At 40.4% G+C, this 20760-nt stretch overlaps 1 long non-coding RNA gene across 4 annotated transcripts in view; it reads left to right on the forward strand.

The window, feature by feature from the left end:
* The window catches only part of LOC102899438, a 561352-nt gene that overhangs the window by 399446 nt on the left and 141146 nt on the right, over positions 1 to 20760 (forward strand). For all 4 annotated transcript variants that reach the window (XR_006593108.1, XR_006593109.1, XR_006593107.1 and 1 more), the window contains exons 6-8: positions 7437 to 7543; positions 9758 to 9875; positions 10763 to 10873. This is a non-coding gene — a long non-coding RNA (uncharacterized LOC102899438). The remainder of the gene's footprint in view (positions 1 to 7436; positions 7544 to 9757; positions 9876 to 10762; positions 10874 to 20760) is intronic.

The raw sequence follows: 20760 nt of genomic DNA on the forward strand, positions 1-20760 counted from the left end.
AGCCAGCCTGACTTTAATTCTGCCACCTTCTGGGGCACCTGCGTGGCTTACTCGGTTAAGCATTCAACTTCGGCTCAGATCACGATCTCACGGTTTGTGGGTTCTAGCCCTGCATCGGGCTCGGTGCCGACAGCTCAGAGCCTGGAGCCTGCTGCAGATTCTGTGTCTCCCTCTCTCTCTGCCCCTCCCCACTCATGCTCTCTCTGTCTCAAAAATAAACATTTAAAACAATTTTAAGAAAACATTCTGAGATGATCTTTCTCTGTGGCAAGAGCTTTATGGAATATACTTTCTCAAAATCGTTTGGGCCCCAAAACTACCGACCCAGTGGGAATTTCCCAATGATGCAATTGCATTTTACATTATTACTTACATGCTTTAAAATTAGTTAAATTTGAATCACTTTGACATGTGAGTCTTTAGATCACCGGGCGAAGTTTTTCATAAATGTCCTTATGTGCCAAAGAGGTATATAAAGAAAGGTATATAAAGTGAATATTGGCCTATTTGAAACTTATTACAGCTATTATGAATTTATTCCAGTCAAACGTGATCATCCTTGCAAATTCAGCACACGATCTCATGTGTATTAGGAAAGGAACACTTTCTTTCCAGGGATAACTCTAAGATATATTAGAAATGAAACGAGGGCTCTGAATGATCAGGTACAATAGAATTCTTTTGGGTAACGTTTCTTTTGAAATACCAATATATAATACGATCAGAGCAATACTTTATAAAAGAAGACAGTTTCATTGTTATGCATGTAATCATTGCAATGCCTCTTAATAGTCTCAGAGCCCCCTTTTTTCTCAATAAAATGAAGAAAATGTATTTCGTCTCCATTGTTTTGCTGAAATGCATAGTAAATGAAAATATTAAAAATTTTTTAATCTTTATTTATTTTTGAGAGAGAGAGAGAGAGACAGAGTGAGAGCAGGGGAGGAACAGAGAGAGAGGGAGATGCGGAATCCAAAGCAGGCTCCAGGCTCCGAGCCATCAGTACAGAGCCTGATGCGGGGCTCAGACCCACGAGCCGTGAGATCATGACCTGAGCCAACGTCAGACGCTTAACTGACTGAGCCACCCAGGTGCCCCTAGGTATATGAAAATATTTCTGTGAATGGAATTCTAGGGAAAAATGAACGAGAAATTGATTTTTGTCTCCTTTTTTAAAAAACTTTTTTTAATTTTTTTTTTGAGAGAGAGCGAGTTGGGGAGGGCAGAGAGAGAGGGAGACACAGAATCTGAAGCAGGCTCCAGGCTCTGAGCTGTCAGCACAGAGCCCAATGCGGGGCTCGAACTCACTAGCTGTGAGATCATGACCTTAGCCCAACTTGGACGCTGAACCAACGAGCCACCCAGGAGCCCTAGTTTTTGTCCCCTTTCTTAGAAAAAAAAAGACTTTACAATCATTTTTGTCTTAAAATAGAACATTTTACCACATTATAGGTAAAGGGGAAAAACGAGGTCTTAAAAAAATGATCGAGTTTAACACATAATACACATAAACTGGACAAATCTTTAAGTGGGAAATTCAGTAATATTTTATGGATGAATATACCTATGTTACTATCACTCTGTTCAAAATATAAATATTCGCAGGACCCCAGCAGATTCCCTTGTTCTCTTTCTCAGTCAGGATCATCTTCTTACCCAGAGGAACCACGGGGTTCACATCCATTGTCATCACAGATGAGCTTCGCCTTCCGTAACCCGTAGATAAATAGTCATGCTGCACACACTCTTTTTATGGCTTTCTTTTACTCATCATTATGTCTCTGAGATTCATCCATGTTGTTCCATGCAGTAGTTCATTCTATTTTCATTATTACTTGGTAATGTTTATCATAAAAATGTATACCACTTGTTCTTATCCACTGTATTGTTGATGATTATTTGGGTCGTTCCAATAAAGATGTGATGAACCCTCTCCTGCCTTTGTTGGACTTACGTACTCAGCTGTCGAAGCCGAATACCCAGGAAGGGGATTGCTGCCCGTGGGATGGGTACGTGTTTGCCTTGAGCTCACACCGCCAAACTCTTCCCTGAAGTGACTGTGCCAGTGCCCGCACCCTCCAGGCGGATGCTCAGATTCCGTCCCTTCCTAGCCAAGTAGAGACTTGAAGTTATCAGTCTTGTTTTTGCAGTTTCCTCCATTCTAGAAGCTGGGCGGTGGCATGCATTCTGGCTTTCGTTTGAGTTTTCCTGCTGAGTAATGATGTTGAATAATTGTTCAGAAACCTGTTGACCACCTAGAAATCCTCACGTGGAAAGTGTCCGCTCAGGTCTTTTGAAAATGCTTATTAATTCAATTGTCTTTTTTTGGTATGGTTTGTAAGAGTAGGACCTTATATATTATGGATATTGGGGTTGTGTGTGTGTGTGCATTTTGAGACTGCGATGTCTTTCTGTGTTATTCATTAAGTTTTCTGTTGATGTCTGCTGATGAACAAAAGTATTTAATTCTAAGGAAAAACAATTTAGTAGGTTTTTTTTTTCCTTTGTGCCTACTGATTTTTGTGTCCTATTTAAAAACTGTTGTATACCACCCCAAGTTCATAAGCATATTCTCCTGGTTTTTTTTCTATAAGTTGTGCTATTTACATTTTGCAGATAGTCTATAATCTATTTTAGATCCACTTATTTGAGGTAGAGTAACAATTCCTCTTTTAAATTATTGATATCTAATTGAACCAAAATGACTTACTTAATTGGCAGTCCCCAGTGAATTGGTGTAACATCTTCCCATAAGTAAGCTGACTGTGTCAGTGGGTCATCCTACAGATTCTACACTGTGTTTCACAGATTCTTTTGTCTAATCCTGTGCTACTTTCTTTTTTCTTTTATGTGTTTTACAAATGTGCTACTGTCTTAATTACTGTAGCTTCATTGTATGTCTTGATATCTGGTAACTTAAGCCTTTGACATTTGAGCCTTTAAGGAAAACCTTGGCTAATCTAGGCCCTTTGACTTCCCGTGTAAATTTGAGATCTCATTCTCAATTGCCGCAAAAAACCTGGTGATATATTAGTAAGGATTACATTGAACCTATAAATCAAGCTGGGGGAGAATGGGTACCTTAAAAATAATCGTGCCCTCCAATCTATAGACATGATACGTTTTTCTACTTAGGTCTTCTTTAAATTCTCTCAGTATTTTTTGTTGTTTCCTGTGTAAAAGATACCATATAATTAGATTTATTCCCTGCCATTAGGTAGCTTTGATGTTGCTGTCAATTCTATGTGTTTATATATTCATTTTTTTCCTTACCTTCAGGTTTCAAATTCATTGTTGTCTGTATCATTTTCAGGTTTTTCTAAATCATGAAAGAACTGTTTGGCCTTTACCCTGGTGGGTCTTCTCATTTCTCACACAAGTCTAACTACTCACCATTTTAGAATTTGTTATTGGGAAGCACGGCTCTTATCAGAACACTTTCTTACCAAATGTTCACAGCGTTCTAATATTTGTAATCGTCTGTGCTCTTTTTTTTCCATCTTTATCTCTGTTCTTCCTCTCTATGACTTTAGACGCTAAACGGACCATCCACCGTCACAGAGCCTAGATGTGCCCTTGGTTCATGGTGATTTTGCTTATGGAATCTCTCTCCATACTTGTTTCTTTAATATCCACTCCTTAGGAAATGTGTAGATCACAACTTGGTTTTCATTAAAAATACTGTATGAACACTCAATCAAATATAATCAAGTGCTTCTTTGAAATCACACAATACTTTTCCAAGTCACACAGTAATAACATTTTTCATTACATTGCATAGACTACCCACGTGAGGAGATATGTTCCCCCAAACTTCTACTTATATCCCTAATAAATAGTGTTCAGCCCAGTGTTTGGCTCACAGCTGATACTTAATAAATATATGTTGACTTAAATTTAATTTTAATAAATGCAAATAGGAAACCATAATGTACTGTGCTACCTTTTTTGTTTGAGTTTTATCAGCTGTGGAATCCTAAAAAAACCTTTTGAAGTGCTAAAACGAAAAATAGGCCAAGCTTCATTCAGCTCTGCTTGAGTATCATTAAAGAATTCTGAACCTTCAGCTTTTTTAAAGCACATAATTTATGTGCATTATAAAACCACCTTTTGTTTTCACAAGTCAACATTCTTAATGCAGTCTGTCAAAGTGCATTCTCGCTGAATTGCTTTGATGAACACGCCAGCCCGGGCAGTTTCTTTTAAGGGGAAGAGAAGAAAGGGGAAAAAAAAAATACTTTTGCAGCAGCAGCAAAAAAAAAAAAAAAAAAAAAAAAAGAGAGAGAGAGAGAGAAAGAGAAAGTAAACAGAACAGGTCTAGACTTTGCTGCATATTTATATATCCCAGGTTGCAAATAATTTGGCTGAACATTCTCAGGAGCCAGGATTCTGCCTCAAAATTTGTAATACAGAAGCTCTGGTTTTGTTTTATAGCAGATACATCGTGCTGTTTCCCCTGCCCTATGTCCTCACTCATTAGTGGGTCCCAGGCATGCACAGACTTGATGTAACTGTAAATGTACTGCTAGGAAGGCAGTCCTCAGCTTGACCAACCTGAGCTCCAGCAGTTGGAGGCACTATGCAAGGCTCTCTTCCCTATGGACTCCCACCATGAGCTCCCACCTGTGAGACCTCAAGCACTAAGTCTTGGGTACTTTCGAAATGACTTTTATGTATACAGGATTATATAGAAACTAGTAAAACTTTCCACATATATTTCCTAGAATATTTAAAACAAAATTCTTAGTCTCCCTCCCCAACTTGACGTATGGGTGGTGTTTTCTGTAAAAATGTTGGAAAATAGAGGGGCGCCTGGGTGGCTCAGTCGGTTGAGCGTCCGACTTTGGCTCAGGTCATGATCTCGTTGTCCGTGGGTTTGAGCCCCACGTTGGGCTCTGTGCTCAGAGCCTGGAGCCTGTTTCAGATTCTGTATCTCCCTTTCCCTCTCTGCTCCTCCCCCACTCATGCTCTGTCTCTCTCTGTCTCTCTCTCTCTGCAAAAATAAATAAACATTAAAAAAATTTTTTTTTAAATGTTGGAAAATAGAGTTGCCAAGAAGTGCATTTGCTGTCTTAACTGGAGCTCTTGACGAACTGAGCCTTACCCTAAAACATATGGATTCAAACAAATGAAAAATGTCTCATTATGTTTCCTTAAAGGCATGCCTGTGCCTGTGTGGCTGGGTGGGTGGGTGGGTGGGGGCACATATTCACTCTTACACACACGTAAGCACATTTAGAGAGAAAGCCTTTTGCATGACTTCGATACCTGCCAACTCTAGAAAGCCTGGCACTTCATTCACTTGGTCCAATCTCTCTACAAAATGTGGTCAGGTTTGGAGGAAAATCCTCTTTCTGGAGTTTCCATATTGTGGTTGAGTCCTAACTGCTCTGTCCTTAGACAGAAAGATGAAAACGTTTATGAGACAAAGCTACCACATTCTTACGTAACACAATGTCAACTCAAGAAAAATCACCAGTGAATATTTTATTGTATGGACACAATTAGTTACCGTGATCTTCCTCTACTTTATACTTGGATGTCATTGTCAATCTGACAGTTTTGTTTGCTGCATTTCACCAGGGTAAAAAATGCCCTTCTGGTAAGGCAGCTGTCAGAATGTCCTTGCTCTGGGTCTGAACGACATTGCTCAGGATTTCTTTCTAAAGCTTCGGAGGTAACAGCAGATTGATGCCCTCAATTTGCTACCTGTCAAAAGGAAACATGGCAGGGAAAGACTAATAACTTGAGGCAGAGGCTGGTGGATGGAACAGGAGGCCATGGCCTATTAGGGCGGTTCTGGAAACCCCACAGGTGGCGAACCACACAGGCTCATCCTTTCCATGGGGATGCTTTGATGCCTTCTGAATTGTCTCTAATGCCTCCTCTGCGTCTCCAGAAGAAGAAATTCACACACTTCCTTTTTGAGATGCAACACTTTCCAGAACACTGGGGGGTGAAGTGAGAAGTAGAAAGAGATGGTCTGACTTTCAAGACTCACACAGGTCGGTCGAACCTGGTGTCTTGTCTCACCTCCTAGGGCTTCTCCCCATGAGGGGCTGTTAATCAGCCTTGTCAAGTCTCTGGAGCATGATCATCTGCTTCCAAGTACTCACATGATCCAGACCACACCCTGGCCCATGGATTCCCCACCACACAGACAAAGAGCCTCCTCTTTGAATGCCAGGTCACCCCCATACCATGATGATGCCAGTCTCATTTCAGCCCATAAGAGCGCTTCCCAGCTATGCCCTCATTTGACAACCCCACCCTCTTTCCAAAGCTGCTCTATGAATATTTCCAGGCTAACCCCTTCTCTGGAGGCAGAGAAGCTCAAAAGGTAAGATTCAGTCTGGCACAGAAAATTGTTGAGTCACAGCTCTGGAATGTGGAATTTTTTTTTCCAGGAGGATGTTCCTCTTCTCAATCTGAATATAAAATACATGGTGATTACAGATGTTCAGTTATCAAGTATTTAATGCTGTCAGTCCAGCCGTGCGTGTTCCAGTGTGAACAGTTACTCCCAAACGTGAACACTTGAGAAAGTTGTGTAGGAGCATAAAGATGTGGGCTGCACCATACATGGTGGTTTATGTCTGAGTGACCCATACCTTTGCCCTTTGGAAAGCCTTCCGATGGCACGCCTAGATCCCTAAGGACAGGAGCCCCACGTGTGTTGTTTAGCATTGTACTTACAGAATCCGTTTTTGGAAATGAGCGTTTCACTCAACTGTTTGGTAGATACTCACTCATTGAGTGAATGAATAGATGTGAATAAGTAGACGAGGAAGCTATGGTATGATGAAATCAATCTGTGGGGGCCAGAAGCAAAGGAGCCCCACTGCACTGTGTCATGGGAGGCATTTCTTCTGGGGAAAAAGGGGTTTCCTGTTCGCAACTGGCCCTGAGAGATGCAGACCCAGGGACAGAAATTAGAAGCGAGAGAAGAGACGTTTGACTCAGTTGAGTCCACTGAACCTTGGTCTGAGTGATGTTAATCATCCCAGCAGTTGAGTGTGTGGGGCGGGGGGGATTCCTATCTCTTTTTTGCTTCATGGTAAATTCAGTCCTGGGCACAGAGGGATATTCCAAAGGTGTTCCTGGAGTTGACATTGGCTGTTCTTGACAGTGAACTGGCTTCCAGTTGCTATTCTGATGAATGAAGATCTTCAGGTCTCCAAAGTACGGAGAAGTGAGGCTTACACACTGTATGTTTCTTGCCGCACACCCCCAAGCCCCATACATGACTAAAATCTGTCTGTTCTTGGGTCATTTCCAGCTTGTTATGTAAAGCCTATCTGGTCATCCGAGGTCCATGATTCTTGCTTCTATGCAGGCCCCTGAAGGACAAGGGCTATGGTTTATTCTCTACGGTTCACAGATAGACTTTGTCCTACCCTGTACTCATGTGCATTCATTTTGTGTTTCTTACTTAGGTTTTGCAGTGTGCTTGCAAGGAGCCCCTTATTCAAGCAGACCAAGAAAACGTGAGACTTTCTACATGTGTATTCACTTCACAACCAACATGTCAATGCATGGATGGGTAGGTCCCTGTTGCTCATTTGGGAGCAACCGTGTGTGTTACTGGGGCACAGCTTGACGTAGACTTGACCAGTCGTCTAAATGGAGATTGGACGTCTCAGTTCTCAGGAACTGCTCATGGTAACACTGACTCTGGATCTAGTCCTCCCCCGGAGCTTGGTCACCCTTCCTCCAGCTAGACTGGGAGGGAAGTCAGGAATGCTGTGGTTCCAGCCAGTGAAGGAATCTGTGGGCCGTCTTCCACTCCCACAGGCCTGCTAGGAGTTCGGGCCGTGTCTACTTTATTTGACATCACGGTCAAGTGGGGCTAATATTTATCTTCTTCAAGTTATGCTCTTTACATGCTTCACATACTCGCATGTAATTGGGATTTGCCACATGGTTTAAGTTCCTGGGATTCCTGCACAAGCTTCAAGTACAGCAAAGGAGGGTTTGAAGAGAATGAACTTGAGGGCTTTGCAGATGGAAATGCAGCTTGGAAACATTTCAGAGGCACAGCTAATAAATATAATGTGTGTGTATTATCACTAACATATAATATATATAACATACAATATAGCTCACATATGATATATGTAATCATTATATACAATTGCACATTACATAATATATATTATATAGTAGCAACATGGCTAAGGTGATCTGGAAGCTTCTATGTGTTCCCTTTTACATCCATTTGCTGGGGATTTGGTTTATAGATTCTGACTCAGTTAAATTCCAGGGGTCTCAGATCCTGAAAATTAAAAGGATTGAATGAGATTAATTTTGCTCTAGGTTTATAGATTCGTGTTTTATTTTTTTTAATTTTTTTAATGTTTATTTATTTTTGAGAGAGAGAAAGAGTGTATGGCAGGGGCAGAGAGACAGGGAGACACAGAATCTGAAACAGGCTCCAGGCTCCCAGCTGTCAGCACAGAACCCGAAGCGGGGCTCAAACCCACAAACCGCGAGACCATGACCTGAGCCAAAATCGGACATTTAACTGGTTAAGCCACCCAGGCACCCCTGTGATTTATTTGCGAACACTGAAAAACCCTAAAGCTTATCTGGTTTGGTATATAGAGCATTCATTCTTATCAGATAATAACAACTCCCCTTCTAAGCCCCATGGTTTCAGGAAATACGCGGAATTTTTCTCTTCTCAGAGAATATTTGAGAACAGCATGTGACCTTAGCAAATCCAACATGGCCAGCATTTGACTCTGCTATAATACTAAAACCTACTAAATACTAAAACGTTATTTTAATTATTCTGTGTAAAAATATCTTTTTTCCAGCATTTAGATGTAAGCAGTACTATCACGCAAAGTAAACACAGGTTCACAAGCATTACCTTATCTTGCATATTTTGCCACCTCAAAAGACGATTGATGGAAGGTTAGCTGTGGGCTTGAGTAAATATTCATGATAGACAATATATTATTTGGCAGGCTTGTGCCAAATGCCCCAAATTGTTTTAGTTACTAATAAAACAAACACTAAACACTTACATGTTTGACCCACGGAAAGATTTCTGTATTAGATTTGGCCAAATGAATTGCCCGCAAGTGTCAGAGGATTCCGTGGGATCCTGGATGCCGTGATTTCATCTGAATGTGGTTTTGTTTGTTACTGGAAAATATTACAATCAAGGGGCGTCTGGCTGGCTCAGTCAGTAGAGCGTGCAACTCTTGATCTCAGGGTTGTGAGTTTGAGCCCCAAGTTGGATGTAGAGATTACTAAAAAAATAAACAAACTTCAATGAAATAAAATATTACAGTCAAGAGCCAAGTGTACAAAAAACAAGATTTGGGCAGCGTTTGTCTTCTTCTTTAAATAATATTAGACACCAAATATATAAGTATATTATGTAGACAAATATATATGGTTTTCTTTTTTTTTTTAATTTTTTTTTTTTTACGTTTATTTATTTTTGAGACAGAGAGAAACACAGCATGAACGGGGGAGGGGCAGAGAGAGAAGGGGACACAGAATCGGAAACAGGCTCCAGGCTCTGAGCCATCAGCCCAGAGCCCGACGCGGGGCTCGAACTCCCGGACCGCGAGATCGTGACCTGGCTGAAGTCGGACGCTTAACCGACTGCGCCACCCAGGCGCCCCTATGGTTTTCTTTATATAGGCATTATGTATTACATAGTATATGTTTGTATAATATATGATTACTTATAATCAAGATATGATAGAATGGTGATATATGATCTCATCTATATGTACAGTTTTATTTCTGGTGACCAGCAAAATAGACGAAAGGAAGAACGGTGATTATCAGAAGGCAAGCCAGTGATTGTTAAAAGCCAGCTGTGTTTGTGTGTCCACCACCGTGCTGAAAGATCGGTAAGGCCCATGTTTGTAACTGCCATCAGCATATCTGCAAAGGTCACATTGTCTGTAATTCTGAATTTCTTACTGCAGCCTTAATTCTCAGATTCTCGGCCGCGTCCCTTGAGTTGAACATAATGAAACGTTTTAGAGAGTGTGGGCGAGCCTGTCCTATCCTCTCTTTGAATACGAGTTAACGAGGAATAAAAAGAAGGAAGATTAATACAAGCTAGGTTCTCGTGACTGCAAGCCAGTGTCGGGACTTTGTATAAACCCAGAGAAAGAAGCTTTCTAGCAGTAATCGTGAAAATTCTGACCTTTCAACGTGAATATCCAAAAAAGTAAATGCAAGCTTCAAAGACTTGAATCAAGTCAGTCCATAGAAGGGCTGAAATGGCCGTTGACCATGGAGAACTGATTTTCCGGTTCTTTGAAAGACTAGGGCTTGACATTACTACTTGACATTTTAAATTATTGTTCAGGAAGATAGTTGTAAAGAATTGCCTTGGTGATTTGTTTTATATAGATAGGTAGATAGGTAGATAGGTAGATAGGTAGATAGATAGATAGATAGATAGATAGATAGATAGATAGATATAGATATAGTCATCTCGCCTTAAAATCAGAGAATGTTGTCAGTGAGAAGAAACTTTTTTAGATAGAATAGTTTGACTAACAACTGAGATAGGAATGAATAATCTTCCATCAGTGTTTTCATTTTCTCCCTAAGCCCCACAATACTCTACATTTTAGGACATTACCCCTTGTACTCTGCATATATCTCTGCATGGGCTAATCTGAATGATAGTAGTATGTCCCTGTGTTAGTCTGTCCGAGCAGCTACTACAGAATCCCACAGACTGGGGGAGGGGTCCTAAATAGCACACATTTATTTCTCACAGTTCTGGAGGCTGGACGTCCCAGATCACGGGCCCAGTACATTCAGTACTGGGTGAAGACCCGCTTCCTGGTTCAAGGACGTCTGTCTTCTCACTGCGCCCTCACGGAGGAAGGTATGAGGGAGATCTCTGGGGACTCTTTGAGAAAGGCACTAATCCCACTGATGAGGGTGCCACCCTCGTGACCTAACCACCTCCCAGAGGACCCCGTCTCTAACACTAGAGCTTAGGATCTCAAAATATGAATGAAGAGTGGACCAGGGGCCACAATGGTTATATACAGAGTGTAGAAAACATGTTCCCATATGTTCTCGTGTTACCATTGTGATAGGTGTAGACAGGCTGTGAGACGGGCAGCACGGAGGGTCAGTAGAAACACAGTATTACACACTGGGGAGGTGAGACTCAGTCCGAGTGATGTTAATCATCCCACAAGGTACAGTCCAGTAGACTTTCAATGCCAGGACAAAATCAGCAGTCTGAGACAAAAGGCATTTTCTCCCTCCCTTTTGGTATTTCACATTATAAGTCACACAGGAAGATGTTCATCAAAAGAAAGTTATATGAACACCCATTCGTGAGAAGCTAAATGTTGAGGATTATTTGCTGTTCAAAGTAACAGGTACATAGGTAGTCATACAGAAAGGGATTTAAAAAACGTGCGGTCGGTTGGGAAAATGTTGTTTATATTTTTCCTCAGCATGAAAACGAAACAGCTGTTTTAAACAGTGAGTATTCATTAATTCACTTTTCACTTACTTATTTTGTAATGTGTATTTGCTAAGCAGCTACTGTGTACCAAGGATTGGATTAAGCGTTGGGGATAAAAGAGTGAGCAAAACCAAACACCCAAACAGCCTGTTTTCTGCCTCGTGGAATGTGTAGCCTCTTGGTGAAGACCGAGGTTAAGGAAATGATTTTTAAAATGTAAATTGTGTATCTATTACCTGGCAAGATGGAATAACTCATGTGGCATGCATTTGGGAATCAGTGCAACATTTTTGATGGAAGTAACATTGAACTGAGATCAGAAGGAGTTGAGGGAAATTTTCTATGTCAAGACAAAGTCACCCAAGCCAGTTCCTGAAACACTCTTGGGGGAATTGCAGCTCTATGGTTCTCTGCTACATGGTGGGCGTCACCCCAGGACTAAGATCTCAGTGCCCATCACATCACACTTTCTCTGCTCATTGTCTTAAGAGAAAACTTTAGGGGCGCCTGAGTGGCTCAGTTGGTTAAGCATTTGACTCTTGATTTTGGCTCAGGTCATGATCTCATGGTTTGTGAGCTCGAGCCCCGCACTGGGCTTTGTGGTGACAGTGCAGAGCCTGCTTGGGATTCTCTCTCTGTCCCTTTTTCTGCCTGTCCCCGGCTCACACTCTGTCTCAAAAATAAATAAACAGTTAAAAAAAAAAAGAAAAAAACCTTAAAGTGGTTTATTAAATTGTAGTATCTTTGACTTAGGCTTGGTGAGTTTTCATTTGGTTCTCTTCTGTGTAGATGTAACTTACATACATGTGTTCATCATTTGATTGAAGTAGATTATTCTGTAATCGAAGTCAATTAACCAAAAAAAAAAATAGCTCTCATTTTATGTTATTTAACTCTATCCTATTAAAATAGCACCCTAGGGGCGCCTGGGTGGCGCAGTCGGTTGAGCGTCCGACTTCAGCCAGGTCACGATCTCGCGGTCCGTGAGTTCGAGCCCCGCGTCGGGCTCTGGGCTGATGGCTCAGAGTCTGGAGCCTGTTTCCGATTCTGTGTCTCCCTCTCTCTCTGCCCCTCCCCCGTTCATGCTCTGTCTCTCTCTGTCCCAAAAATAAATAAACGTTGAAAAAAAAAAAGTTAAAATAGCACCCGAAAACGTGTACCATGCAGGGGCAATCACAACTCACTATGACTTTGACCTCTGAGAACACATCTTAGAATACTGAAAAATGTGTCACGGCTGTTTTTCTCCCTGACAAGAACAAAGACAGATTTATCTAGAGATTTATTAGCAAAATATGCTTTTGTGGCAAAATCAGCAAGAGGCTAAGCTTTGAGACTTACAGAAAGCAGAACAAAACAGGATAAAAAAATCTTTTAGTTAACCTATCATTCATGAGATAGAGCATTTATTTTATTTATTTATGTATTTATTTATTAATATGAAATTTATAATCAAATTGATTTCCATACAGCACTCACCACTAGAGACTTTGGCATTGGTTGAAATCTTCGATGGCTAGCGTTCTTCAGGGGAGAAGTTTTAGGTCTACTTTAAAAACAAATTGGAATTAACACAAATTGGAATTCGTAAAAACAAAATTTAAAACTCTGTTTTTGATCCAGGTAGCCAGAGAAATGGTAAGCTTAGTGGAATTTGAAAAGTGAAAAACAAACAAAAAATTGGCATGTTAGTCTCTTACATGCTTTTCAGCCACAAGGACTTGTCTAAGACCAGAGAATGAAGGATAAGCAAGGTCCTAATATCCTCGGTTCTGGCCTCACATTTTCAGTATCTGTAATGACTTTGTGCTCAGCTAGAATTGTATTGCCAACGAACTCTAAAATGGTCCCGCATATGGCGTGGGCAAAACCAGGAAGGCAGACATCTCATTAGTATTTGTTCTTAGCGAGATTGCGTCTTTGTCCAAATGCTCTGTAGTCAGAAACATGGCAGACTTCGGTTGTGTGGGTGCCAGAGTTCTTCTAGATCAGATAGTGTTTGTTTTGAGTCCTGGAGCAAGTGTCCGTCTAGAGGACTGTTCCAGAAGGCCAGTTTGTGTTCCCTGAATCAGAAATAAAGGCAAGTCCGGTGACAGACCGAGGCAGAGGCACAGTGGACTAATGTGTCCTGGGTCCTGACCAGCTGCGCATCCCCTCCAGCTCCATCACGGCTGATGCCTGACCCGGTCCTGGTCCAACCACCTGATGCCTGGCCTGGTCCTGGTTATGGCTGCTGGTGTATTAGCACCCCAGCACTGTCCGCAGTTGGGATTTGGAATGGGTCTTGCTCAGGGTGCCCTGAGGGTCTGCAGTGATGCATCCAGCTGGCTCCCCTTCCAGGACTCAGATGCCTGTCAGCCTCCCTGCTCAAAATGGGCAATCCGCTCGGAACGCATCAGTCATGGGGTGGAGAACAGCCCTGCCTCCCTCCATTCCCTGGACCATCTAGCTCTCGCGTCCTTGCCCCATCGATTCCTTCATTCAGGAGACTTCCCATAGGAACATATCATTAATACCCAGTAATACCCAATAATACCTAGAGTTTTCAAGCCGGGAAAGCCCAGATGCTTCCTCACATGGGTTTACAGGGGATGGCAGAATGAAATCAGTGACCAGCTCTCCTGGAGTCACGTTGTTTATGGCAGCACATTTCCTGGAACATTAGATCTGGAAAGGGTTGTGTGGCCACAGGCCGTTCCTGGAGGCCTGGGATCTGCGGGAACCCTTTCCAGCACGGCCCTCACGGGCAGGGAGACACAGGACTGGCAGACATGTGAACTGTGGCTGCGTCACCCAGACCCTCTGCCAGACCCGGGCATGAAGGATGTTGAAAACTTCATTGAGTTGGTGTTGACACAGATTGAGGTCTAAGTTTGCTTCATTTTACATTGTCAAACCTCAAGTGTTTAAGTGCAGTCCTTCTATAACTTCACACGGGGTGAGTTATAACACAGAAATGTGTTGAAAACGCTCCAGGAGACCTCCTACATAGATGGTTATGTTTGTGGCAGATTTTCTGTGCGGCTCCCTTTAAATCATGCATCTTAACTGATCTCGGGGCTCAGGTCTCCCTAACAGGGCTCCACATAGAGCAGAGATTAATTACTTCCAGGAGGCCTTTTTACCCAATCATTCCTGATGAGAGCAGGGGCATTTGAAATGCCAGCTGTACAATTTATAGTTTGTGGTGAAATATTCATTTTGGTACCAGCCGTTCTGTTAGACATGTTCGCAATCCAGATAGCTCAGGAATGGCACCTAGCTGGGAATTGTACGTGTGGTTTTATCACTCACTTTCTGGGGGAGGAAATAGCATTGTCTTTTACTGCAAGAGCCCCTGGGGAGTGAGTCAGCTGTGGGTAAAGAAAAATGCACGGAGCCAAGAGTCTAGAATCAGAAAGGCATGATTTCTAGTGTTGCTGGTGCTGGCTTGCCCCATAACGTCTTGTACAATTTATGTTACCCTCCCAGAAGGCAAGGAGGACAGAAACCGAGCAGAGAAAACCCACTTTTATCACTTTTGTCTGTATAGGTTTCAAAGTTAAAAAAAAAACAACAACTCTAATTTATGAATGTTTGAAAATAGTTTAGTCTGTGGATTGGCCAGGATAAGGCATGGTGCTGTTTTCGTTGGAATAAGGAAGGGTGTGCATTGTCTGCATCCTGCTCTCAGAAGGCTCACGGTATATTGCAGAACATACAGAGTTTCTCCTCATATGTGCATGTTTGCTGACTGACTAAAATGTATTCAGAACCCCCAAATCAATACTCGTGATTCTGCTGTAGTCATCCATGAATGTGCAGAGCAGTAAAACTCTCTAGTCCATAGACACCCACGTTCCTAGCTAAGTCTGAACAAGTCACTGCTTTGCTCTTCCTCTTTTAATGCTTGTCCTCTAAACAGGTGTTCTTTATGTGTTCTAACGATTTACTCATTTTTGTGCTTTTGGTTGGTGATTCCATAGCTTAAAATGACCCCCGAGCATGGTGCTGAAGTGCTGTCTATATAACATACACATATACATGTATATGTGTGTGCAGGTATGTGTATGTGTATACGTGTAGGTTATGCTGCTGGTAGTATGGGGTGATGTCATGGGAACACGCACAGAATACCCACACCTGGGAAAGGAAAGGCGTGGTCAGGCCCCAGCGTAAGTCTCTGTCGCGTACAAACATAGCAGGGGAAGACGTCTGCTTTCTCTGGTGATCATGGCCCACCTCTCGTTTGACTTCCGCCTGCTGAGAGGTGACATGAACCATCACCACCGTCCAGTTACTGTAGGTCTGCTGAGGCTGAACAATAGAAAGGAGATTGGAAACTTGGATCCTGTGATGCCACAGATTTTATACAACTGTAGCATTGTTCTGGGGAAAGGGCTTAAAATTCCCTGTTTGGCCAGTATTTTATGTGCCAAATCTGACAAAAATCATGTAAGTCTTATTTTTTTAATAGTCTTACAAGGAGCGAAACAAAATACCAGCTCATAGAAACCTGTTTTCTTCTTCCCATGTCCCCTTCATATAATCAGTTATCTGACCAACAGCCAGAATGATCTTTTTAAAATGTAAATCAGGAGGAGGGAGGGATGAATAGGTGGGGGATGGTGAAATGACCCTCTGTGATGCTAGGATGATGGATACACACCATTGTACATTTTACATTTGTCTTTGACATTTTATCCACTACGCATTTGTCTAAACTCACTAAGAGGGAAACCTAATGGAAACTATGGATTCTGGGTGGTTGTAATGTGTCATTGTAGGTTCATCAACCATAACACTCTGGTGGGGATGTTGATAATGGAGAAGGCTGTGCATATGTGAGGGCGGGGGCTGTAGGGGGATCTCTTAACCCCTCTCTTTCAGTGCTTCTGTGAACCTAAAACTACTTGAAAAAATAAAGTCTACCTGATAGACTTTATATATATATATGTGTGTGTGTGTGTGTGTGTGTGTGTGTGTGTATATATATATATATATATATATATGTATATGTATATGTATATATATATATGTTACATATAATATATATTAGTCAAGCCACTCCCCTCTTTATCAAACTTCCATAATCCTTTAAGGAAAGTTTTGACACCCCAATGTCATCTGGCCAACAGCTAATCAGACCTTATCTTTATCATTCTTCTCTATCAGCAGATGCAGTTACAGGTTCTGTGACGTCTGCATAAAGAACTGTTTTTAGTAAGAATATAAAACAACAAAATCTAAATTCAGGTGTGATGTTTTAGGAGCCTTGCAAAGATTCATTAGTTTGATCATAAATACACACTGGTCAGTAACCTACCACCCACACTCACGTTCCTTTTGGTCACTGACGAGGCCAAACCCATTCGTAACTCACAGAGCTCAAACTAACTCAAAGTAGGATCCTTCTCATCATTCATTCACTGAAATCATCAGCTCCTCAGAGAGATGGGGCCTTGGGTACCATATCTACAGTAGTCACCCACCACCCCATTCCAAAGTTACTTACTATGTGTGCCCTTGTATTACTTTGTTTAGTCATTTCATGCTTTGGAATTATATTACATATATTGGTATGGAGCATACGGTCAATTATAGGTTGAATGAATGAATGCAGGAGTCCATACGTTTTTAGAAAGAGCTTATTAAAATAGCGTTACATTCCAGAAATCTGAGAATCAGTGTGGGTTAACAGTAGTAAATATGATCAGATTGGCCCTAAGGAGAAAGTCAAAACATTAAGATTCTCTTGCTACTGCACAAAAGCAGACATCTAAAAAAGGTTAGCATTCAACAAAATTCCTTAGTTAAGTCAGAAGAGCTTACTACTTTCTTAATCTGAGAGAGAACACAAGGCGAATCTCATGCCAGGCAGCAAGACAACAGTAGACTTTCCAAGCACAATGAAAATAAAGTGTTCTGTTATCCCCAGAGTGTTTACACAATGCCATGAAAGGGCTGGGAACTAAAAAACTTTTTGAAGAGTTTGACAAGGATTAGGAAAAAAAAAAAAACCAAGAATTCACTTATGAAAGATACTTGTATGAAAATGTTTCTATCCCCAAATGACACTCAGAAAATGGCACGTATGAAATATTGTGTTCACAGTAGCAAACAAAATAATTACACTCCCAGGAGTAAACTTAGCAAGTGTTATGAATGAAAAATATGAAGAAAGCCATAAAGCTAAAGAAAATTGAAGTGCTTCAGAAACAAGGCATAAATTGTCACTGAGACAGCTCAATATTGTAGAAATGTTAGTTTTCCCTAAATTAATTTATAAAAATTCAAAACAACCCCAGCCAAATTCCTTTTGTTAACTTTTAAAAATCATCTGGAGTGAAAGAAGAGCCAGAAACATCCTAAAAATGGAAATTGTGGGGCATTGGGACATATAGGACCATAAAATTGAAGTAATAATAAACACATGCTAGAATAGACAAATCACAAAAACAAGTATATAGTAACAGATAAACAGAGAGACTATCTCATTAAAATAGTATTCCAAATCTGTCATGAAATGATGGATTACTCTTATGAAAACTGGTTTCCTATCTCACTCCATACACACAAAAAAGTGAAGTATAGTTTTTTTTAAATTACATGTAGTAAACAAAACTATCACAGGACAAAAAGAAAACATGGGTGACTCTTTTGTAATGTTCTGCCAAGGAAGGCATTTCCAGACATGGCAATTAAAAATGAAAGTATGAAGAAAAAACTTATATTTTATTTATTCTATAAACAAAGCAAACTACCTAAAAATTCAAATCACACAATTATCTGGAAACAAATGGTCATATATCAATAAGCAAAAAGTTGGTATCTGTTAATTAGCCCTTACAATATCTTTCACAATCAGCAAAACAAAAATGAGCAAATTTGCGAATAGGCAATTTCCAGAGAAAGAGAAGGAAATTAATTAATAAACATTTAAAAAAACCCCAAACTCATTAATGTCCCTCTGCCATAAAATAATTTTGCAAGATTTTACTTTTTTCCTATTATTTTGGCAAAAAAATTAACAAAGTGGTAATAACATAGTTTCACTTTTTAAAGAAAGGCTGAAAAATGGAAACCTTCATATAATCTCGGTGGGTTAAACTTATGAATAAACTCAAATTTCTATTATATTCAGTACATGTTCACTTTTGAAGTGTATGTGATTCTTGATCGTGTGATTTGTTTCAAATAAGCTAGTTATAAAAATATTTGCAAAAATGCCCAAAGATACAGCTATCTAGAAGGTAAGAATAGATAAAATGTGAAAGACATACAAATCCAGGTGTCTATTTTTATAGAGCAAAACAATGATTGTTCACAGTAGAATAGATAATTGTTCACAATATAGTTCACAATATCGTTCACAATAATAGATAATTGTTCACAATATAGTTCACAATATCGTTCACAATAATAGATAATTGTTCACAATAGAATATTATTCAATAGCTTATTTTACATTCATCTGATGGAATAGCACCCTGAACTTTGAGGTAATGCCATGGAAATGAAAAATGTTGTGGAAAGATGTGAATAGTATATATTTAGGAGAATGTATCATGAGATCCAGTGTTGCAGATGTATATTTACAATATATTTTGTGGCTATATCTGGGAGGAAGACTTATGGGGGACTATGAGTGGGTATTTAGTTTAGAATTTTTAAAACTTACCTTTATATGCCTATCTATTACTTTCAGAACAAGAAAAATAAGTAATAATATGCACAGTTCAAGTGAAAGTATATGAATAAGAATGTCATCTATTCTATAAGTATCTTTGGGGAGGCAAGATTTGTGTGAGCACAGCTAATATCATCCTCAATGGGGAAAAACTGAGAGCTTTCCCTCTGAGATCAGGAAACATGACAGGGATGTCCACTCTCACCACTGTTTAACATAGTGTTGGAAGTCCTAGCCTCAGCACTCAGACAACAAAATGATATAAAAGGCATCCATATTGGCAAAAAAGAAGTCAAGCTTTCCCTTTTTGCAGATGACATGATACTCTACATGGAAAACCTGAAAGACTTCACCAAAAAACTGCTAGACTTGATAACTGAATTTGGCACAGTTGCAGCATTTAAATCAACATACAGAAGTTGGTTGCATTTCTACATACCAATAATGTAGCAACAGAAAGAGATATCAAGGAATTGATCCCATTTACAGTTGTACCAAGAACCATAAAATGCTTAGGAATAAACCTAACCAAAGAGGTAAAAGATCTGTACACTGAAACTATAGAAAGCTTAGGAAAGAAATGGAAGAAGACACAAAGAAATGGGAAAACATTCCATGCTCATGGATTGGGAGAACAAATAGTGTTAAAATGTCGATACTACCCAAAGCAATCTACATATTCAATGCAATCCCGATCAAAATAGCACCAGCATCTTCTCAGAGCTGGAACAAACAATCCTAATATCTGTATGGGACCACAAAGATCCCAAATACTCACAGTAATATTGAAGAAGAAAACCAAAGCGAGAGGCATCACGATCCTGGACTTTAGCCTGTGCTACAAAGCTGTAATCTTTCAAGACAGTATGGTATTGGCACAAGAACAGACGCATAGTTCAATGGAATAGAATAGAGAACCCAGAACTGGACCCACAAATGTATGGCCAACTCATCTTCAACAAAGCAGGAAAGAGTATCCAGTGGAAAAAAGACAATCTCTCAGCAAATGGTGCTGGGAGAAGCGGACACCAACATGCAGAAGAATGAAACCGGACCACTTTCTTAGACCGTACACAAAAATAAATTCAAAATGGACCTAAATGTGAGACAGGAAACCATCAAAATCCTAGAAGAAGAAACAGGCAACAACCTCTTCGACCTCAGCCACAGCAACTCTTCTTACTTGACACATCTCCAAAGGCAAGGGGAAAAAAAGCAAAAATGAACTACTGGGACCTCATCAAGATAAAAATCTCCTGCACAGCAAAGGAAACAATCAGCAAAACTAAAAGGCAACCAATGGAATGGGAGAAGATATTTGCAAATGACATATCAGATAAAGAGTTAGTATCCAAAATCTATAAAGAAGTTACCAAGCTCAACACCCAAAAAACAAATAATCCAGTGAAGAAATGGGCAAAAGATATGAATAGACACTTTTACAAAGAAGACATCCAAATGGCCAAAAGACACATCAAAGATGCCCAATGTCACTCATCATTAGGGAAATACAAATCAAAGCCACATTGAGATACCACCTTAAACCAGTCAGAGTGGCTAAAATTAACAACTCAGGTAACAACAGATGTTGGCAAGGATGCAGAGGATCTCTTTTGCATTG

Source organism: Felis catus, chromosome X, assembly GCF_018350175.1.
Source record: "Felis catus isolate Fca126 chromosome X, F.catus_Fca126_mat1.0, whole genome shotgun sequence".
Lineage (NCBI taxonomy): Eukaryota > Metazoa > Chordata > Mammalia > Carnivora > Felidae > Felis > Felis catus.